Source organism: Pleurodeles waltl, chromosome 1_2, assembly GCF_031143425.1.
Source record: "Pleurodeles waltl isolate 20211129_DDA chromosome 1_2, aPleWal1.hap1.20221129, whole genome shotgun sequence".
Lineage (NCBI taxonomy): Eukaryota > Metazoa > Chordata > Amphibia > Caudata > Salamandridae > Pleurodeles > Pleurodeles waltl.
Window position 1 is genome coordinate 1322961631 of NC_090437.1, and position 20170 is coordinate 1322981800.

Genomic DNA, 20170 nt, shown 5'->3' on the forward strand with positions numbered 1-20170 from the left:
CATGTGTATGTACAGTCAGTCATCTTTGAATGATTTTGCTAATTTTATCATAGGTCTACTCTTCCCAGATAGACAACATATTTAGAAGCACAGCCAACAAGAAGCTTCAACAAGGCAAATTCAAAATGCTTCTTTTGTGTGTTGTTTTGTTTACAGGTGAAAGGTGAATTCCATAACGAGTATAATGTTGGATGACAGGATGCATAACTCAGTACATAGATCAATGAACAGGAGAGTGAATGTGTGTATGGGTGAGTGCTTAAATGCCTGGTTGGAAGAATGGAATGAATGGGTAAGTGACTGATGAGAGAGAAAGTAAGGGAGAGGCTTCTGAATGAATATGTTGGCACAGGTAGAAAGAATGAGTACAGGCATGGGACTCCAGATGAAAGAAGCAGAGGAGTGCCAAGAGTGCACAGATGGGGCATGTGGTGAGAACAGAATCAGTGGGATACATGCAGTGGGATGATGATGAGAGTACAGATGTGGGCGTGTGGGTGAGAACAGAAGCAGTGGGTAATTGCAGTGGGATGAAGAAGAGAGTAGAGATGGGGCATGTGGTGAGAACAGAAGCAGTGGGATACATGCAGTGGGATGAAGAAAAAATCCAGATGGGGCATGTGGTGATGGCAGAAGCTGTGGGTACATGCAGTGTGATAAAGAAGAAAGTACAGATGGGGCATGTGATAAGGAAAGAAGCAGTGGGTACATGCAGTGGGATGAAGAGGAGAGTACAGATGGGGTATGTGGTGAGAACAGAAGCAGTGGGACCCATGCAGTGGGATGAAGAAGAAAATACAAATGGGGCACGTGGTGATGGCAGAAGCAGTGGGTACATGCAGTGGGATGAAGAAGAGAATACAGATTGGGCAGGTGGTGAGGACAGAAACAGTGTGTACATGCAGTGGGATGAAGAAGAGAGCACAGATGAGGCATGTGGTAAGGACAGAAGCAGTGGGTATATGCAGTGTGAGAAAGAAGAAAGTACAGATGGGGCATGTGGTAAGGTTAGAAGCAGTGGGTACATGCAGAGTGATGAAGAGGAGAGTACAGATGGGGCATGTGGTGAGAACAGAAGCAGTGTGTACATGCACTGGGATGAAGAGAAGAATTAATATGGGGCATGTGGTGAGGGCATAAGCAGTGGGATACATGCAGTGGGATGAAGAAGAGAATACAGATGGGGCATGCGGTGATAGCAGAAGCAGTGGATACATGCAGTGGGATGAAGAAGAAAATACAGATGGGGCATGTGGGTGAGAACAGAAGTAGTGGGATACATGCTTTGGGGGATGAAGAGGAGAGTACAGAGGGGAAGGTCTGTGAGAACAGAATCAGTTAGTTCTGGTGCTTCCTTAGACCATTCCGACATCTATTGTTTCGTCAAGGCTTCCTGAATCTTTAGGGTCAAGTCAGCATAATGAATAGTGGATACCCACTTCTCTTCAGGAATTATCAAACTTTTTTCTGGAATATCCTTTGGTAAGTTCACATCTATTTGAGACAATGCATCTGCTTTGCCATTGGCGATTCCTGGCCAAAAGGTGACAACAAAGTCAAAGTTTGCAAAATAGAAAGACCAGCGCAATTGTCTGGCTGTTAGGGTGCGAGCAGATCTTAAGAATTGTAAATTCCGATGATCAGTGTAAACAGTAACTTTATGACGAGCTCCCAACAAATGATGTCTCCACTCACGAAAGGTTTCTTTGACTGCCAACAGTTCCTTATCAGCAATGGAATAATTCACTTCAGGCAGGGCTAATTTTCGAGAGAAATAAGCTACTGGATGCAGTTGTCCTGTGGTCTTACGGCATTAAGACAGAATACCCCCAATAGCGGCATCTGAAGCATCAGCCTCCACATAATAGGGTTTTTCAGGATTGGGGTGCAGACGGATTGGAGCTGTGGTAAAAGAATCCTTCAAAAATTTCAATGCATCAATGCATCATCTGCCTCTCTGAAAAATTTCAATGCATCATCTGCCTCTCTGGACCACTCAAACTTCACTCCTTTCTTTAATAGATCAGTGATGGGACTGACTGTGTGTGAAAAGTTAAGAAAGAATCTTCGATAGTAATTGGTGAATCCCAAAAAGCTTTGGATCGCCTTAACATTATAAGGAAGTGGCCAGTCTCGCACTGCCTTGACCTTAGCTGAATCCATATTAACTCCTTCAGATGACAAAAAATATCCAAGGAATTCAACTCTTTCGACATGAAACACACACTTTTCCAATTTTACATAGAGATTGTGTTCTAACAATCTTGTGAGGATGGATCGGACATGTAACACATGATCTTGCAGACTGTCAGAGAAAATCAAGATATCATCTATGTATACCACTGCAAATCGATCAAGATATTCACTCAGAATATCATTTACAAAATGCTGGAAAGCTGCTGGAGCATTACACAACCCATAGGGCATTACTTGATATTCAAAGAGACCACAGCAAGTTCAAAAGGCTGTTTTCCCTTTGTCTCCAGATGTTACTCGTATTAGATGATAGGCACCTCTTAGGTCTAATTTGGTGTCTATTTTAGCATTTTTGACTTGGTCAAGAAGAACTGACACTAGAGGTAGCGGGTAACGATTCTTGATGGTAGCCTGATTGATGGCTCGGTAGTCTATACAGGCCCAAAGACCCCTATCCTTCTTTGGAATGAAGAAAAGTGGGAAAGGGACTGAAGACTGGGAGCTACGAATAAAGCCATTAGCTAGATATTTATCCAAATATCATTTTAGATGAAGATTCTCTGCGTCAGTTAGTGCATATATTCGACTGCATGGCAGAATAGCCCCTGGCTCCAATTCAATTTTGCAACCATACGGGCGATGCAGTGATAACTTCTCAGTCTCTCTTTGATTGAAAACAGCAGCCAAATCCTCATATTCTATTGGAATTTCTACAGCTTCAATAGCACAAATTGTTGGGTCCTGCAAGGTTAAACAAGCCACCTGGGATTTTACAGACACCCCCACTTGATCTTGAGAACAATTTTCTTTACAGTGTTGGGAATTCATTTTGATGGTTCTCTTACTCCAATCAATCTTACGTTTTTGCTCAGTGAGCCAAGGCAATTCCAAAATCAATTGAAATTGTGGGGTGTCAATCAAGTTAAAAATTATTTGCTCCTGATGTCCTCCAAACCCTTATAACCGAGGGTTAAGATTGCAGCCCTCTTTGACTCTGGCCAGTTGAGTTCTACTATGAGTTTATTCAAATGAGCCAAGTAGGTAAATACATCTTTGTTTCCTTGCTTTATTTCTAAAAGTTCATGATCCGTGGTTTGAGCTGCAGTTCACGGATCAAATATCCTCAGAAACTCTTCTCTAAAACTTTTAAAATCATATAGAATCAGATCATTTCTAGAAACAATTGGCATGGACCAAGCAGCTGTATCACTAGTCAGATAAGAAAATATGAATGCCACCTTGGACTGATCCTCAGAGAAAATTAAGGGCCTACACAAGACACAGACACCTCTGTGAAGAGGGGGAGAAGAGCAAATTATCTGTATTTCCAAAGAAATCTGCTAGGGCAGAGGCGTCGCCCCCATGTGAATCTATTGTGTCGAGTTATATTACAGATATTGCAGCTGAAGCAGAATCCAAGATGGCCTTCAGGATGAGCCGGCTTTGGTTATCATCCTAGTGTTGCTCTGCCCAGATCAAGAGTAGATTAGGCACGCGCTGCTGGAACACTGCACACTTCAACTGAGCCCTGACTGGAGTTTGGCAGCAGTATTTTGGAGCGCTTTTCCCTGAGGTAAAAATTGCCGATGAAGACTTCGTAGTACAAAGAATTGAAATGAGTATTAAGTAAGTCTCAAATGAACATTACAGTGTGACAACAGCAAGATGTTTCTAAGCGTCCCGCAGCATAATAAGAAGTATGCTTAGAAATTTTGTTTTAATCTTGAGGAGGGCAATTCAAAGGTCTTAAAGGGAGTCAACAACCTTTTTATTTGACATTTCAAGTGTTGGAGCAATTAGCAGAAATCTGAAAAAAGATTCATTGGTTGAATTCAGAGGAGCTAACAGTATAAGGAATATTTTACAATGTTGTAAAAGATGTGTTCAAAGGTTTTGATGAAAACATAAATAAGAAAAGCCTCATTCAAAGAGTATTGCTACATAGAAGGAAGTTTAGAGACAGTCAATAAGAATTCCAGTTTCCCAAGTTTAATGACAGAATACATACTATCTGTATATATATATATATATATATATATATATACACACACACACACACACACACACACACACCTATATATATAATCAACATTATTTCACAAAATGAAAGTAAGGCAATATATGAACTGATAATATTTGCCTACAGAGACATTAATATTCCAAGACCAAACATCAAACTGATTATATATCAGAATCTCAAAAAGCCTTGCATGTAATCTATTTACCACAAATTGAATCACATATAAGTTGAGAGAAGGAGAGAGGCAAATTCCTCAGGAAGTTCAAGTAAAGAGTGTAAGGCTTAAAAGAAGAAAGAAATTCATTAATTGTTGGAAATTATAGTTGTTAAAGAAAGAATATGCGTCCCTAGTAACAAGGATTGTGATTTATTTAGGTCTCGCCTCAAGAACAATATAGAAGAGTCACATAGATAGAACTGAAAGAAGAAGAAGCATACCTGCTGAGGCAGTCTCTCTTGTCCCATTCTCCTTTCCCATTCCAGGGTGCTATAAACGAGATTCTATTTTGTTGCGAGTAGCTTGGGTTGGGAATTGAGGACTAGTCATCTGCTCCTGAGGGAATCAAATGAAGGTACTCTGACACTTGGAACTTATAGCTCTGGCCCCCACCAATCCTGCAATGCACAGCTTCCTGAGTGGTTCTCCGACAGTGTGGGAAACTTTGTTGTAGAGCTGCGTGGGCCTCTTCTGCAGCCTTCTCATCCCCATGCTGTGGGACTCCTGTCTGTGCAACCTGGTCTTCTGTGGGCTCGCTGAGTTGCTAAGGGCCCCCTCTGACTATCCCTCCTGGCTAGAGTCACCTGGTCCTTCCTGGTCACCAGTAGAGCCATTTCCTGCTAACCACAAGCTTAGCGTGTGCCAAGGCTTGTTGGCAGACTTCGACGATGCAAATCCAACTGCAATCCTCTATCTGGTGTGGGACATCACTTGCACCCTTCAGGAACCCAACTTGGTCTTCTTGGGTGCAGTATTGATGTCTTTTCTCCACTGCTGGTTCTTCTTTTGCACCTTCATCCGAGTTAGCAGGGGCTCCTGTTCTTCCAGAAATCTTCTGTGCCTATTGAATTTGGTCCCCGTCTTCCACAGGTCTTCTTGTCCTGGAATCCACTGTTGGTGTCTTGCGGTCTCTTCTGGGTTTTGCATATTTGTTCTCGTTTCTCTGTGTGTTCTGGGAAAGATACTGTAATTTACTCCTGCTTTCCTGGTCACTGGGTTTGGTTGTAGTACTTACCTTTGGGCTTTCCTAGTATTTCCAGCTCCCCTCTACACAGTACACTTGCCTAGGTGGGGGACCGACTTTCGCATTCCACTTTGTTAATATATGGTATGTGCTCCCCCTAGGCTCATTTCTAGCTATTGTGATTTTCACTATTTGCACTTTTTTTCTAACAGTTTTTATGTCTATTTCTGCATACTGGTGTACATAATTTGTGTATTACTTACCTCCTAAGGGAGTATAGTCTCTATGGTATATTTAGTATTTGTGTCACCCAAATAAAGTACCTTTATTTTTGTAACACTGAGGGGGTCATTACAACATTGGCGGTAAAAGCTGCTTACCGCCGTGCAGAAGACCGCCAATACACCGCCGCGCCCGCGGAATTCCGCCACAGCTATTATGACCCACATCTCGCAATCTGCCGAAATTCAGACACCCACACAAGTCCGCCACACCAAAGGTCAGTGATAAACTGGCGAAAACAAATCCTCCACCGTCACTCCAACAGAAACAAACCCATGCTATTACGACCCACAAATCCACGCGGCGGTCTTTCAACCGTGGTATTCCATTGACGGTACACACAGCCGCGCTCAAAATACACACAAATCTCCAAAACACAGCCACATTGGACAATTCAAAATACACACACCTGATACACATACACACACCACTCCCACACACCCAATACAATATAAAACACACACCCACATCACCCACAAACCCCTACGACCAAAAATTAGAGACTAAGGCGACAAAAAGAGAGCACAGCAATAGACAACCCCACCACACAGAGGCACACAACACCATCACCCACACAACATCCACGCACAAAACACCCCACACCACTACACATCACCACACTCATCACCACATACACCACCCCACACATCACCTACACCACCCCATGGCATGCCAAAAACACCCCAGGTTTTCGGAGGAGGAGCTCAGGGTCATGGTGGAGGAAATCATACGGGTAGAGCCACAGCTATTTGGATCACAGGTGCAACACACCTCTATAGCTAGGAAGATGGAGCTATGGCGAAGAATCGTGGACAGGGTCAACGCAGTGGGGCAGCACCCAAGAAATCGGGAGGACATCAGGAAGAGGTGGAACGACCTACGGGGGAAGGTGCTTTCCGTGGTCTCCAGGCACAACATTGCGATTCAGCGGACTGGCAGCGGAAACCCACCTCCTCCCCCACAACTAACAACATGGGAGGAGCAGGTCTTGACCATTATGCATCCAGAGGGCCTCAGAGGAGTCGGTGGAGGAATGGACACTGGTGAGTCAAATCTTAACTATCATATCCCCCACCCTACCTGCATGCTATCACACACCCCCATCCTCACCCCCCTCCCCTATCACTCCAACTTCTCACTAATGTACTAATAACACAAACCACCCATCCCGACACCAAGCCCTGCATGACACAACAAAGCATGGACACCCAGCACTAAAGCATGCCCACTGCACATACCCATAACACCCCCTAACCATCATCACACAAGCCCCCATACAGGAATGCTTGCACTGGGGTACACGCTCACCCACCCATTGCACACCATGACACACACAGATGCAATAATCATGCTTTTATACCCCTGCAGGACCACTACGTAACATCACCAGACAGTAGGGTCCAGACATCTCTACCCCACCCTGAGAAGAGGCACACAGTGATGACAGCAGCTCTGGCCAACTGGATCCAGATGACCAGCCCGGACCATCGTGGGCCTCGGGACAGTCGGTTCCCCTCGCACAGGCACAGCCCAACACTGACCTTCCACCCTCTGGTAACACCAGCACAGCACCCCCCCAGCGGGCCCATACCTCGGTTCCCAGGACACGTCAATCAGCTGTGTGTCCACCACTACAGGGAACCCAGGATAACCCACCACCCCAACACAACAGGGACCTGGGGGCAGTGGTAGTGGGCACACGGTCCAGGGGACGGAGGCCCAGGAACACAGGGGAACTGGGAGGGCTGCTGTGTGACAGGGGACGGACAGGCCAAGGGAACCCACTCTCCATCATGGACGCATACCACCACTCCCAGGAGACGATGGCTACGGTCCTGGCCAAGTTTCAGGAGGCCCAGCGCCTGCTGGAGGAACAGTATTTGGGGTTCAGGGAGGAACTCAGAACCATCAGTTCCGCCCTGGGCACCATCGTAGGGGTGCTGAAGGACATACAGAAGACCATGAGGGACACTGTGGCACTCCAAGGGGCCCATGACACTAGCCTGGACGATGAACTGCCCATCACCTCCGCCGGCGCTAGTGGACAGGACGCCCCGCCAGAGGACCACCACACCAGCACCCCACCCCTTGCAGACGGAGAACCACCCTGCAAGCGATCCCTGAGATCCAGGAACAGGACAGAGCAAGATGGCAAGACCCACGCCAGGAAATGAGACCACCCTGATTGTCATCCCACTGTCCCACTTTGTTACCCTGTCCATATTGGAACAGCCCCAGCTCCACTTCCTATGCCCATATGGGCAAAGCACCTGTGAGACTAATAGACTGGACTCTGCCATGGACATTCCTCCACCATCACCCATCACCATTTTGCCACCCCCTCCAATAATTAGCACTTCAATAAACACCCTTGAAGCACAAAACATTCTGGAGTCAGTCTGTGATTTTGAAAATGTGTATTAGCTATGACAATGACAAAATCCGTTCAAAAATGTAATGTCAACATACCTATGTCACACATCACAAGTCCATGAAGGATACAAGCAGATGACACACGTTGGTAACCACACCTGTGAAACCGTAATGGAAATGTACAACTCAGTTACCAAATACTGCTTCAAAGTGACAGACAGGATAGAGGTAGAAGTGTGAAAGTAAATGTACTAGTAAAGAAAGTGTTCTCACCTGTGTGTCACTGGAAATATTGCTGTATGACAGAGCCCCTGTTGTCAATGTCTTCTTCCTCAGCTTCCTCCTCATCACTGTCCACAGGCTCCACAGCTGCCACAACACCGTCATCTGGACCATCCTCCTGCAGAAAAAGCACCTGGCGTCGCAAAGCAAGATTGTGAAGCATAGAGCAGGCAATGATGATCTGGCACACCTTCCTTGGTGAGTAGAATAGGGAACCACCTGTCATATGCAGGCACCTGAACCTGGCCTTCAGGAGGCCAAAGGTGCGTTTGATCACCCTCCTAGTCCGCCCATGGGCCCCATTGTAATGTTCCTCTGCCCTGGTCCTGGGATTCCTCACTGGGGTCAATAGCCATGACAGGTTGGGGTAACCAGAGTCCCCTAATAGCCACACCCGGTGCCTCTGGAGTTGACCCATCACATAAGGAATGCTACTATTCCGCAGGATGTAGGCGTCATGCACTGAGCCAGGGAACATAGCATTTACCTGCGAGATGTACTGGTCTGCCAAACATACCATCTGTTCATTCATCGAATGATAACTTTTCCGGTTCCTGTACACCTGTTCACTCCTGTGGGGGGGGGACCAGAGCTACATGGGTCCCAACAATGGCACCTATGATGTTAGGGATATGTCCAAGGGCATAGAAGTCACCTTTAACAGTAGCCAAATCCTCCACCTGAGGGAAAACGATGTAGCTCCTCATGTGTTTCAGCAGGGCAGACAACACTCTGGACAACACGTTGGAAAACATAGGCTGGGACATCCCTGATGCCATGGCCACTGTTGTTTGAAATGACCCACTTGCTAGGAAATGGAGCACTGATAGCACCTGCACTTGAGGGGGGATTCCTGTGGGATGTCGGATTGGTGACATAAGGTCTGGCTCCAACTGGGTACACAGTTCCTGGATTGTGGCACGGTCAAACCTGTAGGTGATGATTAAATGTCGCTCCTCCATTGTCAACAGGTCCACAAGAGGTCGGTACACCAGAGGATTCCGCCATCTCATCACATGTCCCAGCTGACAGTGCCTAGGAAGGACAACAGCGACCACAGAGTCAACCAATTCTGAGGTATGTACCCACAGCTACACAGAACACGACACAAAATACAAAAATCTTCCTGTATGTGTGTTGAGTCCAGGCCTAGGTATGTGTGACGCAGTTGTAAATGAAGCCATGTGGGCCCCTGAAATAGCAGATGCCTGACCTCTAAAGTGGGACAATGGGATGTGATGTAACTGCGCTGGCGTTGTACACCGTCGCGGTAGGCGGTCGTAGACCGCAGCGCAATGCTGCATTGGTTTACATTGGACCCTATGGGTCCCAGGAGCCAATGACGAAGTGCGCCGGTGGTGATGGTATGCACCGCCGCGGACGTCACCGCCGCGGACGTCACCGCCATTTTCTATCCGTTCAATCACTCGATACCTGATCTTCGACAGGAGAGGACCTACACTGCAAGTGCTGCTGTGACCTCGGTCTGGAAGAGACAATGGCACGTGCGTCTGGGAAAAGGGCCCCTGCCTTCACTGCACAGGAGTTGGGAAAGCTCGTGGACGGGGTCCTCCACCAGTACACGCTACTCTACGGTCCTCCAGACCAACAGGTGAGTACATAGGGTGCAAGTTGTATGGGCTATGTCTGGGTGGAGAGGGCTGGATGTAAGTAGGAAGGGGGCAGAGTTCTGCGAGCATGAAGGAGTGTGATTGCATGTGCCACATGACAAGGGCAGGGATGTGGGCCACTCACTTCGACGGTGCAGTTGCTAATGACTTCTCTTCTTCCCATGTACATGTCATGTAGGTCAGCGCCCACCAGAAGAAGGATATTTGGCGTGCCGTCGCCAAGGACGTCCGGACCCTGGGGGTCCACCACAGACGGAGCACCCACTGCCGGAAAAGATGGGAGGACATTCGCCGCTGGAGCAAGAAGACCGGGGAGGCTCAGCTGGGGATGGCCTCCCAACGTGGGAGGGGTGCCCGTTGCACCATGACCCCCCTGATGTTCTAGATCCTGGCGGTGGCCTACCCTGAGTTGGATGGGCGCATGAGGGCATCACAGCAGACACAAGGGGGTGAGTACACTCTCATTCTGCTGACTTTGCGCGCAGTGGAGGGGTCTGGGTGGCGGAGGAGGGCTGTGGGTTTCCCTAGGCCAGGGCGAGTTCCGTAGGCTAGGCCCCTCCGTAATACAGGCCATGTGGCACTCCACCCCACCTCTGTAGAGTGCCAAGTACAGGTATACATGTCCCTGTGTCATCTATGTGGGCAGATGACACTCATAACCATGTAGGCCATATCCCAGGAACTGCATCTGTGGAGGCCAAGAGCACGGCGTAGTGCAGGGGGATGCTGTGTCTGTATTGTCCGCCAACGGTAGTGGTAAGCCATGCACTCAACCTGTCTTTCTTCTGTTTCCCCATCCCTTTTTGTGCTCTCCCTGTTCTTCTGTGCATCAGCATCATCAGGCGGAGGTACAGTGGCACCGGAGCACGAGGGGGCTGCATCCCACATGGCCATGGAGGGCCACACCACGGACTCAGAATACACCAGTGGGACGGAGGGCGAGGGGAGCTTCACGTAGGTCACCGGATCTGCAACCAGCGACACGGACTCGTCCTCCGATGGGAGCTCCATTGTGGTGGCGGCACCATCTGTGCCCCCCACTTCTACAGGTACAGCCGCCACACCCCCTACCAGCAATGCCCTCCCAGCAGCCCCTCAGCCTTCGCTCCGTGCCCGATCATCCAGGAGGGTGGGCATCATCTTCGTCCCAGGCACCTCAGCCCCTGCCCCTGTCACCCCTGCTGCCCTCTGTGAGGAGGCCATTGACCTCCTCAGGTCCCTCACTGTTGGGCAGTCTACCATTGTGAATGCCATCCAGGGTGTAGAAAGGGAGTTGCAACACACTAATGCATTCCTGGAGGGTATTCATTCTGGTCAGGCTGCCCATCATCGAACCCTGCAATCTCTGGCCTCAGCACTGATGGCAGCCATTGTTCCTGTGTCTAGCCTCCCCCCTCCAACTTCCTCCACCCAGACCCAATCCCCTGTACCCCAGCCTATCCCAAGAACACCATCAGACCAGCCTGCACACACGTCAACACACAAGGGCAGCTCAGGCAAACATAGGCACCACACTTCCCACAGGCAATCACACAAGCATCACCCACATACAGACACAACAACATCCACTGCCTCCACTGTGTCCCCCTCCTCGTCGTCTCCCTCCTCCCTCCCAGTGTCATCTACACTCTCACCTGAATACACTACCACTACAGCCACTAGGACTCGCACCAGAACACCCAGCACCACACCCCGCTCACCTGCACTTACCACCCCCACTACCATTTACACGTCGCCTGTGTCCTCTACCAGTGTGTCTGTGACACGCCCTCCCAAAGTACACAAATGCGGGCACACACACACCCAACATCCATCCACCTCACGACAGCCTCCAGAACATGCACCTGCACCCAAATCATCTAAAGTTACACCTCCTACAACCACCTCCTCTTCCTCCACTCCCAGACCCCCTCCAGCGACCCATCCCAGTGTTCGTCACAAACTTTTCCTGAGCAACATTGACCTCTGTCCCACCACCCCCACCCTCCAATTCAAAGGTCCCGTACTAGCACCTTAGCCAAGAAAAGTCCGGAACCAGTTATGCCTGTTACAGGTATGTGGAGTGCACCGGGCACCAGGGCAGCCAGTGTGACACGGAGCCAAAGCACTGCCAGTCCACCCCCTGTGAAGCACCAGAAGTTGGACAGTGCCCGACGGGAGAGGGGGAAGACTCCTGCCAGCAAAGCCGCTCACAAGGGTCCCGGGGGGAGTGTTGAGTCAATTGTGACTCCTACCAAGGTGGGGAAGAAGTCGCCAAAGTCTGAGAAGAGCAGCACGGCGGAGAAGGCCGCCATCCTCCCCGTTGGCCAGGACTCCACCGCCAGCCCCATCGTCACTGGTCCGGAGACCACCGCCAGAGTCAGTTCCCAGGAAGGCAGTACTATCATCACTGGTCCGGAGACCACCGCCAGAGTCAGTGCCCAGGAGGGCAGCACTATCGTCACTGGTCTGGAGACCACCGCCAGCGTCAGTGCCCAGGAGGGCCCCGCCAGCCACAGCCCCACTGGGCAATGAGGGACCGCCATGGCACACACCGCTGCACAGGTCAGAGACAGCAAAGTCAAGCCCCGCTGAACAGGGCAAGCACAGCTGAACAGGGCAAAGACCGCCATGGCAAGCACCGCTGAACAGGGCAAGCACCGCTGAACAGGGCAAAGACCGCCATGGCAAGCACCACTGAACAGGGCAAGCACCGCCAACTCAAGCATCATTAGCCCATGTGCGGCTGGAACAGTGACGGAACTGGGACCGTCACGGGGAGCGTGATGCACTCTGGGCACCAGTCCCACTCCAGAATCAGTGGAGAACAGCATCCACTACCTGAGTCCTTAACAGGATGAAGCACTCTGGGCACCAGTCCCCCTCCAGAACCAGTGTAGAATGTTATCCACTTGAGAGTCTGTGGCTTTGCACTCCCCAGGACCAATCAGTGGGCAAACCACCCACTGGAGAGACTTGAGACTGTGGCTTTGCACTCCCCAGGATAAAGCAGTGGGCAAACCACCCACTGGAGAGACTTGAGAGACTGTGGCTTTGCACTCCCCAGGATAAAGCAGTGGGCAAACCACCCACTGGAGAGACTTGAGAGACTGTGGCTTTGCACTCCCCAGGATACATCACTGGGCATTGATCCCCGTCGTGGATCTGGCATGGTGCTGTCATCCAGCTGAGGTGCCCCCCTTTCCTTCTCCCTGAGGTGCCTGTAGTATTTCTATCTGATGCCCCTGCAGTGTTCTCTCCGTTTCTGGACAGGTATCGGGTGTGGGCCTCGCCCATGCATTTTGGGCCCAGTGGTCCACGGACATTGAATTGTGCATACCTGCACTACTAATTGTGATGTATATAATTGTAATGTGTATATATTTATGTATATATGAGCATACTCTAGTTTGATACATTACAATGGTTGTACTCATTTCCTTTTGTCTTTGCATTCTTCCGGGGGGTTGGGGGTTGTTACTGTGATGTTTGGAAATGCATTGGTGTGTGTGTTGTAGTGTGCGAGGGTCGGGGTGGGGGTGGGGGTGTTGCGTGTGTGTGTGCCTGACTTTTGCCTCCCCCCTCCCCTATGTCGTAGGTGCAGTACTCACCGTTGTCTTCGGCACCGCCGTTGCTGATGTTCGTAGAGGAGCAGGAAGACAATCGCAGGGAGTATTTGGAGTTCCGGCTCCATGGTGCCCTCCTTCCTCGTGGAGTGTGTTAAGGTGAGCATTTTCCCATTGCAAAAGATGTTTCCGCCGTGTTTTTATCCACGGTGAGTCCGCCCCGGAAAAGGTGGCGGATTGGCCTGTTGTAATACTGTGGGCGGTACTTTGTCTTCCGCCTGTCTGTTGGCGGTGACCACCGCGCTGCTTGTCTGTACCGCCTTGACGGTCGGAGTATTAAAGTGGCTTTCTATGTTGGCAGTTTCCACCACGGTCAGAATTCCCTTTTTTGTTCCGCCGGCCTGTTTGCGGTCTTACAGCAGCTTTAACACTGTCTGCCAGGGTTGTAATGACCCCCTGAGTGTTTTCTTTGATGTGTGTGAGTACTAAGTCTGACTACAGTGGTACAGTGGCATGAGCTTTACATGTCTCCTAGATAAGCCTTGGCTGCTCATCCACAGCTACCCCTAGAGAGCCTGGCTTCTAGACAATGACCACACTACACTAATAAGGGATACCTGGTATAAGGTGTAAGTACCATATGTACCCACCACACACCAGGCCAGCCTCCTACAGGGCCCTCTAAGCTAACCCATGGGGAACCCCTCCCTGCGGATACTATCTGTGCAGCACCTGACCTTACTTTGCTCAAAGATGCATCCCAGGGGGTAGATAGTACCACCAGGGCCAACATAGTGGTGTGGCCCACTCCACCCCCGGGTGTGACTCCTTCCCCCCAGGGGCAACTCTGTCGACCAGGACAGCAAAGCACAGTGGCACCTGACAGCTGTCAGAGATGAGAGCAGGCCAAAGGCCTTTCAGGGCTCATCAATCACTGAGACTCTGGAGAGTGGAAGGAAGTAGCCCCAGGTGCCTGCCACCCTTTGACCACTCTCCCTTCCTCCAGATCAGGGATAGCAGTCTGACACTGTTTCACCCCTCTGGGGCTCTGTATCCTGCCTCTATAAATGGCACCCCCAGAGTCCAGAATTGTCAGGCTGCAAGTAGAAATAGCCCTGCACAATTCTCCTGCCCATTCAGGGATAGATTCCTGGCACTTGTCCCTCTGTCCAGGGTCTGTGCCCTTAGGCTGGTAAGGGGTCAGGGCATGGCAGCCCTCCCCCTCCTTCTGGAGTCCTGCACCCCTCACTATGACAGACCCCCCAGAATCCAGAATTGTCAAGGTGCTTGTGGAAGTAGTCCTGCTCAATTCTCCCACCAGTGCAGGGATGTTAACCTGCAACTGGTCTTCCAACCTGGGGTCTGTACAGTCAGGATGAACCAGGGTCAGGGGTGAGGCTTCCCTCCCCCTATCCTTCCTTCTGGGGTCCTGCACCCCACCTACTAGGAGTGCCTCCGCAGACTCCAACATGATAGGGGCACTGTCAGCAGTAGCCCCTCCCCCCAGGCAAGGGGGGATACCCTGAACCTAGCCCTTTAATCCAGGATCTGTACCCTTGGATTGAACTGGAGTCAGGGGTGAGTCTCTCCCTCCCCTGCCCCTATTCCCAGGGTTCTGCACCCCCACCATGGAGAGTACCCCTAGAAGTCTCACGGGGGGTGATTGGGCAAACCGCCCCCCATCAGGTCAGAGTTTACCCCCTGCTCCTGACCCTCTAGGCCCAGGTCTGTACCATCAGGCTGGACCACTGCCTAGCAATCCAGAACTTCCTGGGGATCACACCTACCCCTCACAAGGGAAACATCTTCTCCAAGGGCTACATGAGAGTCTGGATGGTGCCTGTCTCCTGACCCCTGCCCACCTGGCAGAGCCTGGATTCCCCCCAGCCCAGAAATGATATTACCAAGGTCATTCCTCTGGAGCTCTGACCTAGAGCTGACCCTCCAGGTTCTCCACTGGGGCCCACAACCCCTTCTCAACCCTCTGTCTGGACTTCTGCACCCACTCCCTAGGAGTGGCACTGCCTGACACTAGAACTGGTGGGATGCTGGCTACAGCAACACCCCAAGTTCTCCTGACACTATGGGGTCTCTCAGCAGATGACTCTATGGTACAGGCTAGGCTCCCCTCCTGGCATTCACGCATGGAACTGTAGGAGGCTGGACTGGCTTGTAGTGAGTACCAAGGGGTACTTACACCTTGCACCAGGCCCAGGTATCCCTTATTAGTGTATAGGGGTGTCTAGCAGCGTAGGCTGATAGAAAATGGTAGCTTAGCAGAGCAGTTTAGGCTGAACTAGGAGACGAGTGAAGCTCCTACAGTACCACTAGTGTCACTTGCACAATATCCTAAGAAAACACAATACACAGATATACTAAAAATAAAGGTACTTTATTTTTATGACAATATGCCAAAGTATCTCAGTGAGTACCCTCAGTATGAGGATAGCAAACATACACAAGATATATGTACACAATACCAATAATATGCAGTATAGCAATAGAAAACAGTGCAAACAATGTATAGTTACAATAGGATGCAATGGGGGCACATAGGGATGGGGGCAACACAAACCATATACTCCAAAAGTGGAATGCGAACCACGAATGTACCCCAAACCTATGTGACCTTGTAGAGGGTCGCTAGGACTGTAAGAAAACAGTGAGGGTTAGAAAAATAGCCCACCCCAAGACCCTGAAAAGTGAGTGCAAAGTGCACTGAAGTTCCCCAAAGAGCACAGAAGTTGTGATAGGGGAATTCTGCAGGAAAGACCAACACCAGCAATGCAACAACAATGGATTTCCAGACGAGAGTACCTGTGGAACAAGGGGACCAAGTCAAGAAGTCACGATCAAGTCTTGAGTGGGCAGATGCCCAGGAAATGCCAGCTGTTGGTGCAAAGAAGCTGCCACTGGACAGTAGAAGCTGAGGATTCTGCAAGAACGACAAGGGCTAGAAACTTCCCCCTTGGAGGATGGATGTCCCACATCATGAAGAGTCGTGCAGAAGTGTCTTCCTGCAGAAAGACCGCAAACAAGCCTTTCTAGCTGCAAAGCTCTTGGTTAGGGTTTTTGGATGCTGTTGTGGCCCAGGAGGGACCAGGATGTCACCAATTGCGTGAGGGGACAGAAGGGGTGTCCAGCAAGACAAGGAACCCTCTCAGAAGCAGGCAGCACCCGCAGAACAGGCACTACAAAGTGGAGTGAAACGGTGCTCCCCCGAAGTTGCACAAGAGAGTCCCACGCCGCCGGAGGACAACTCAGGAGGTCGTGCAATGCACGTTAGAGTGCCGTGGACCCAGACTTGGCTGTGCACAAAGGAAATCCTGGAAAAGTGCACAGGAGCCAGAGTAGCTGCAAAACATGTGGTTCCCAGCAATGCAGTCTAGCGTGGGGAGGCAAGGAGTTACCTCCACCAAACTTAGACTGAAGAGTCACTGGACTGTGGGAGTCACTTGAACAGAGTTGCTGAGTTCAAGGGACCTCGCTCGTCATGCTGAGAGGAGACCCAGAGGACCGGTGATGCAGTTCTTTGGTGCCTGCGGTAGCAGGGGGACGATTCCGTCGACCCACGGGAGATTTCTTCGGAGCTTCTAGTGCAGAGAGGAGGCAGACTACCCCCACAGCATGCACCACCAGGAAAACAGTCGAGAAGGCGGCTGGATCAGCGTTACAGTGTCGCAGTAGTCGTCTTTGCTACTTTGTTGCAGTTTTGCAGGCTTCCCGCGCGGTCAGCATTCGATTCCTTGGCAGAAGGTGAAGAGAGAGATGCAGAGGAACTCTGATGAGCTCTTGCATTCGTTATCTAAGGAATTCCCCAAAGCAGAGACCCTAAATAGCCAGAAAAGAGGGTTTGGCTACTTAGGAGAGAGGATAGGCTAGCAACACCTGAAGGAGCCTATCAGAAGGAGTCTCTGACGTCACCTGCTGGCCCTGGCCACTCAGAGCAGTCCAGTGTGCCAGCAGCACCTCTGTTTCCAAGATGGCAGAGGTCTGGAGCACACTGGAGGAGCTCTGGGCACCTCCCAGGGGAGGTGCAGGTCAGGGGAGTGGTCACTCCCCTTTCCTTTGTCCAGTTTCGTGCCAGAGCAGGGCTGAGGGGTCCCTGAACCGGTGTAGACTGGCTTATGCAGAAATGGGCACCATCTGTGCCCATGAAAGCATTTCCAGAGGCTGGGGGAGGCTACTCCTCCCCTGCCTTAACACCTTTTTCCAAAGGGAGAGGGTGTAACACCCTCTCTCTGAGGAAGTCCTTTGTTCTGCCTTCCTGGGCCAAGCCTGGCTGGACCCCAGGAGGGCAGAAACCTGTCTGAGGGGTTGGCAGCAGCAGCAGTAGCAGCTGCAGTGAAACACCAGAGGATTCCGCCATCTCATCACATGTCCCAGCTGACAGTGCCTAGGAAGGACAACAGCGACCACAGAGTCAACCAATTCTGAGGTATGTACTAACAGCTACACAGAACACGACACAAAATACAAAAATCTTCCTGTATGTGTGTTGAGTCCAGGCCTAGGTATGTGTGACGCAGTTGTAAATGAAGCCATGTGGGACCCTGAAATAGCAGATGCCTGACCTCTAAAGTGGGACAATGGGATGTGATGTAACTGCGCTGGCATTGTACACCGTCGCGGTAGGCGGTCGTAGACCGCAGCGCAATGCTGCATTGGTTAACATTGGACCCTATGGGTCCCAGGAGCCAATGACGAAGTGCGCCGTGGTGATGGTATGCACCGCCACGGACGTCACCGCCGCGGACGTCACCGCCATTTTCTATCCGTTCAATCACTCGATACCTGATCTTCGACAGGAGAGGACCTACACTGCAAGTGCTGCTGTGACCTCAGTCTGGAAGAGACAATGGCACGTGCGTCTGGGAAAAGGGCCCCTGCCTTCACTGCACAGGAGTTGGGAAAGCTTGTGGACGGGGTCCTCCTCCAGTACACGCTACTCTACGGTCCTCCAGACCAACAGGTGAGTACATAGGGTGCAAGTTGTATGGGCTATGTCTGGGTGGAGAGGGCTGGATGTAAGTAGGAAGGGGGCAGAGTTCTGCGAGCATGAAGGAGTGTGATTGCATGTGCCACATGACAAGGGCAGGGATGTGGGCCACTCACTTCGACGGTGCAGTTGCTAATGACTTCTCTTCTTCCCCTGTACATGTCATGTAGGTCAGCGCCCACCAGAAGAAGGATATTTGGCGTGCCGTCGCCAAGGACGTCCGGACCCTGGGGGTCCACCACAGACGGAGCACCCACTGCCGGAAAAGATGGGAGGACATTCGCCGCTGGAGCAAGAAGACCGGGGAGGCTCAGCTGGGGATGGCCTCCCAACGTGGGAGGGGTGCCCGTTGCACCATGACCCCCCTGATGTTCTAGATCCTGGCGGTGGCCTACCCTGAGTTGGATGGGCGCATGAGGGCATCACAGCAGACACAAGGGGGTGAGTACACTCTCATTCTGCTGACTTTGCGCGCAGTGGAGAGGTCTGGGTGGCGGAGGAGGGCTGTGGGTTTCCCTAGTCCAGGGCGAGTTCCGTAGGCTAGTCCCCTCCGTAATACAGGCCATGTGGCACTCCACCCCACCTCTGTAGAGTGCCAAGTACAGGTATACATGCCCCTGTGTCATCTATGTGGGCAGATGACACTCATAACCATGTAGGCCATATCCCAGGAACTGCATCTGTGGAGGCCAAGAGCACGGCGTAGTGCAGGGGGATGCTGTGTCTGTATTGTCCGCCAATGGTAGTGGTAAGCCATGCACTCAACCTGTCTTTCTTCTGTTTCCCCATCCCTTTTTGTGCTCTCCCTGTTCTTCTGTGCATCAGCATCATCAGGCGGAGGTACAGTGGCACCGGAGCACGAGGGGGCTGCATCCCACATGGCCATGGAGGGCCACACCACGGACTCAGAATACACCAGTGGGACGGAGGGCGAGGGGAGCTTCACGTAGGTCACCGGATCTGCAACCAGCGACACGGACTCGTCCTCCGATGGGAGCTCCATTGTGGTGGCGGCACCATCTGTGCCCCCCACTTCTACAGGTACAGCCGCCACACCCCCTACCAGCAATGCCCTCCCAGCAGCCCCTCAGCCTTCGCTCCGTGCCCGATCATCCAGGAGGGTGGGCATCACCTTCGTCCCAGGCACCTCAGCCCCTGCCCCTGTCACCCCTGCTGCCCTCTGTGAGGAGGCCATTGACCTCCTCAGGTCCCTCACTGTTGGGCAGTCTACCATTGTGAATGCCATCCAGGGTGTAGAAAGGGAGTTGCAACACACTAATGCATTCCTGGAGGGTATTCATTCTGGTCAGGCTGCCCATCATCGAACCCTGCAATCTCTGGCCTCAGCACTGATGGCAGCCATTGTTCCTGTGTCTAGCCTCCCCCCTCCAACTTCCTCCACCCAGACCCAATCCCCTGTACCCCAGCCTATCCCAAGAACACCATCAGACCAGCCTGCACACACGTCAACACACAAGGGCAGCTCAGGCAAACATAGGCACCACACTTCCCACAGGCAATCACACAAGCATCACCCACATACAGACACAACAACATCCACTGCCTCCACTGTGTCCCCCTCCTCGTCGTCTCCCTCCTCCCTCCCAGTGTCATCTACACTCTCACCTGAATACACTACCACTACAGCCACTAGGACTCGC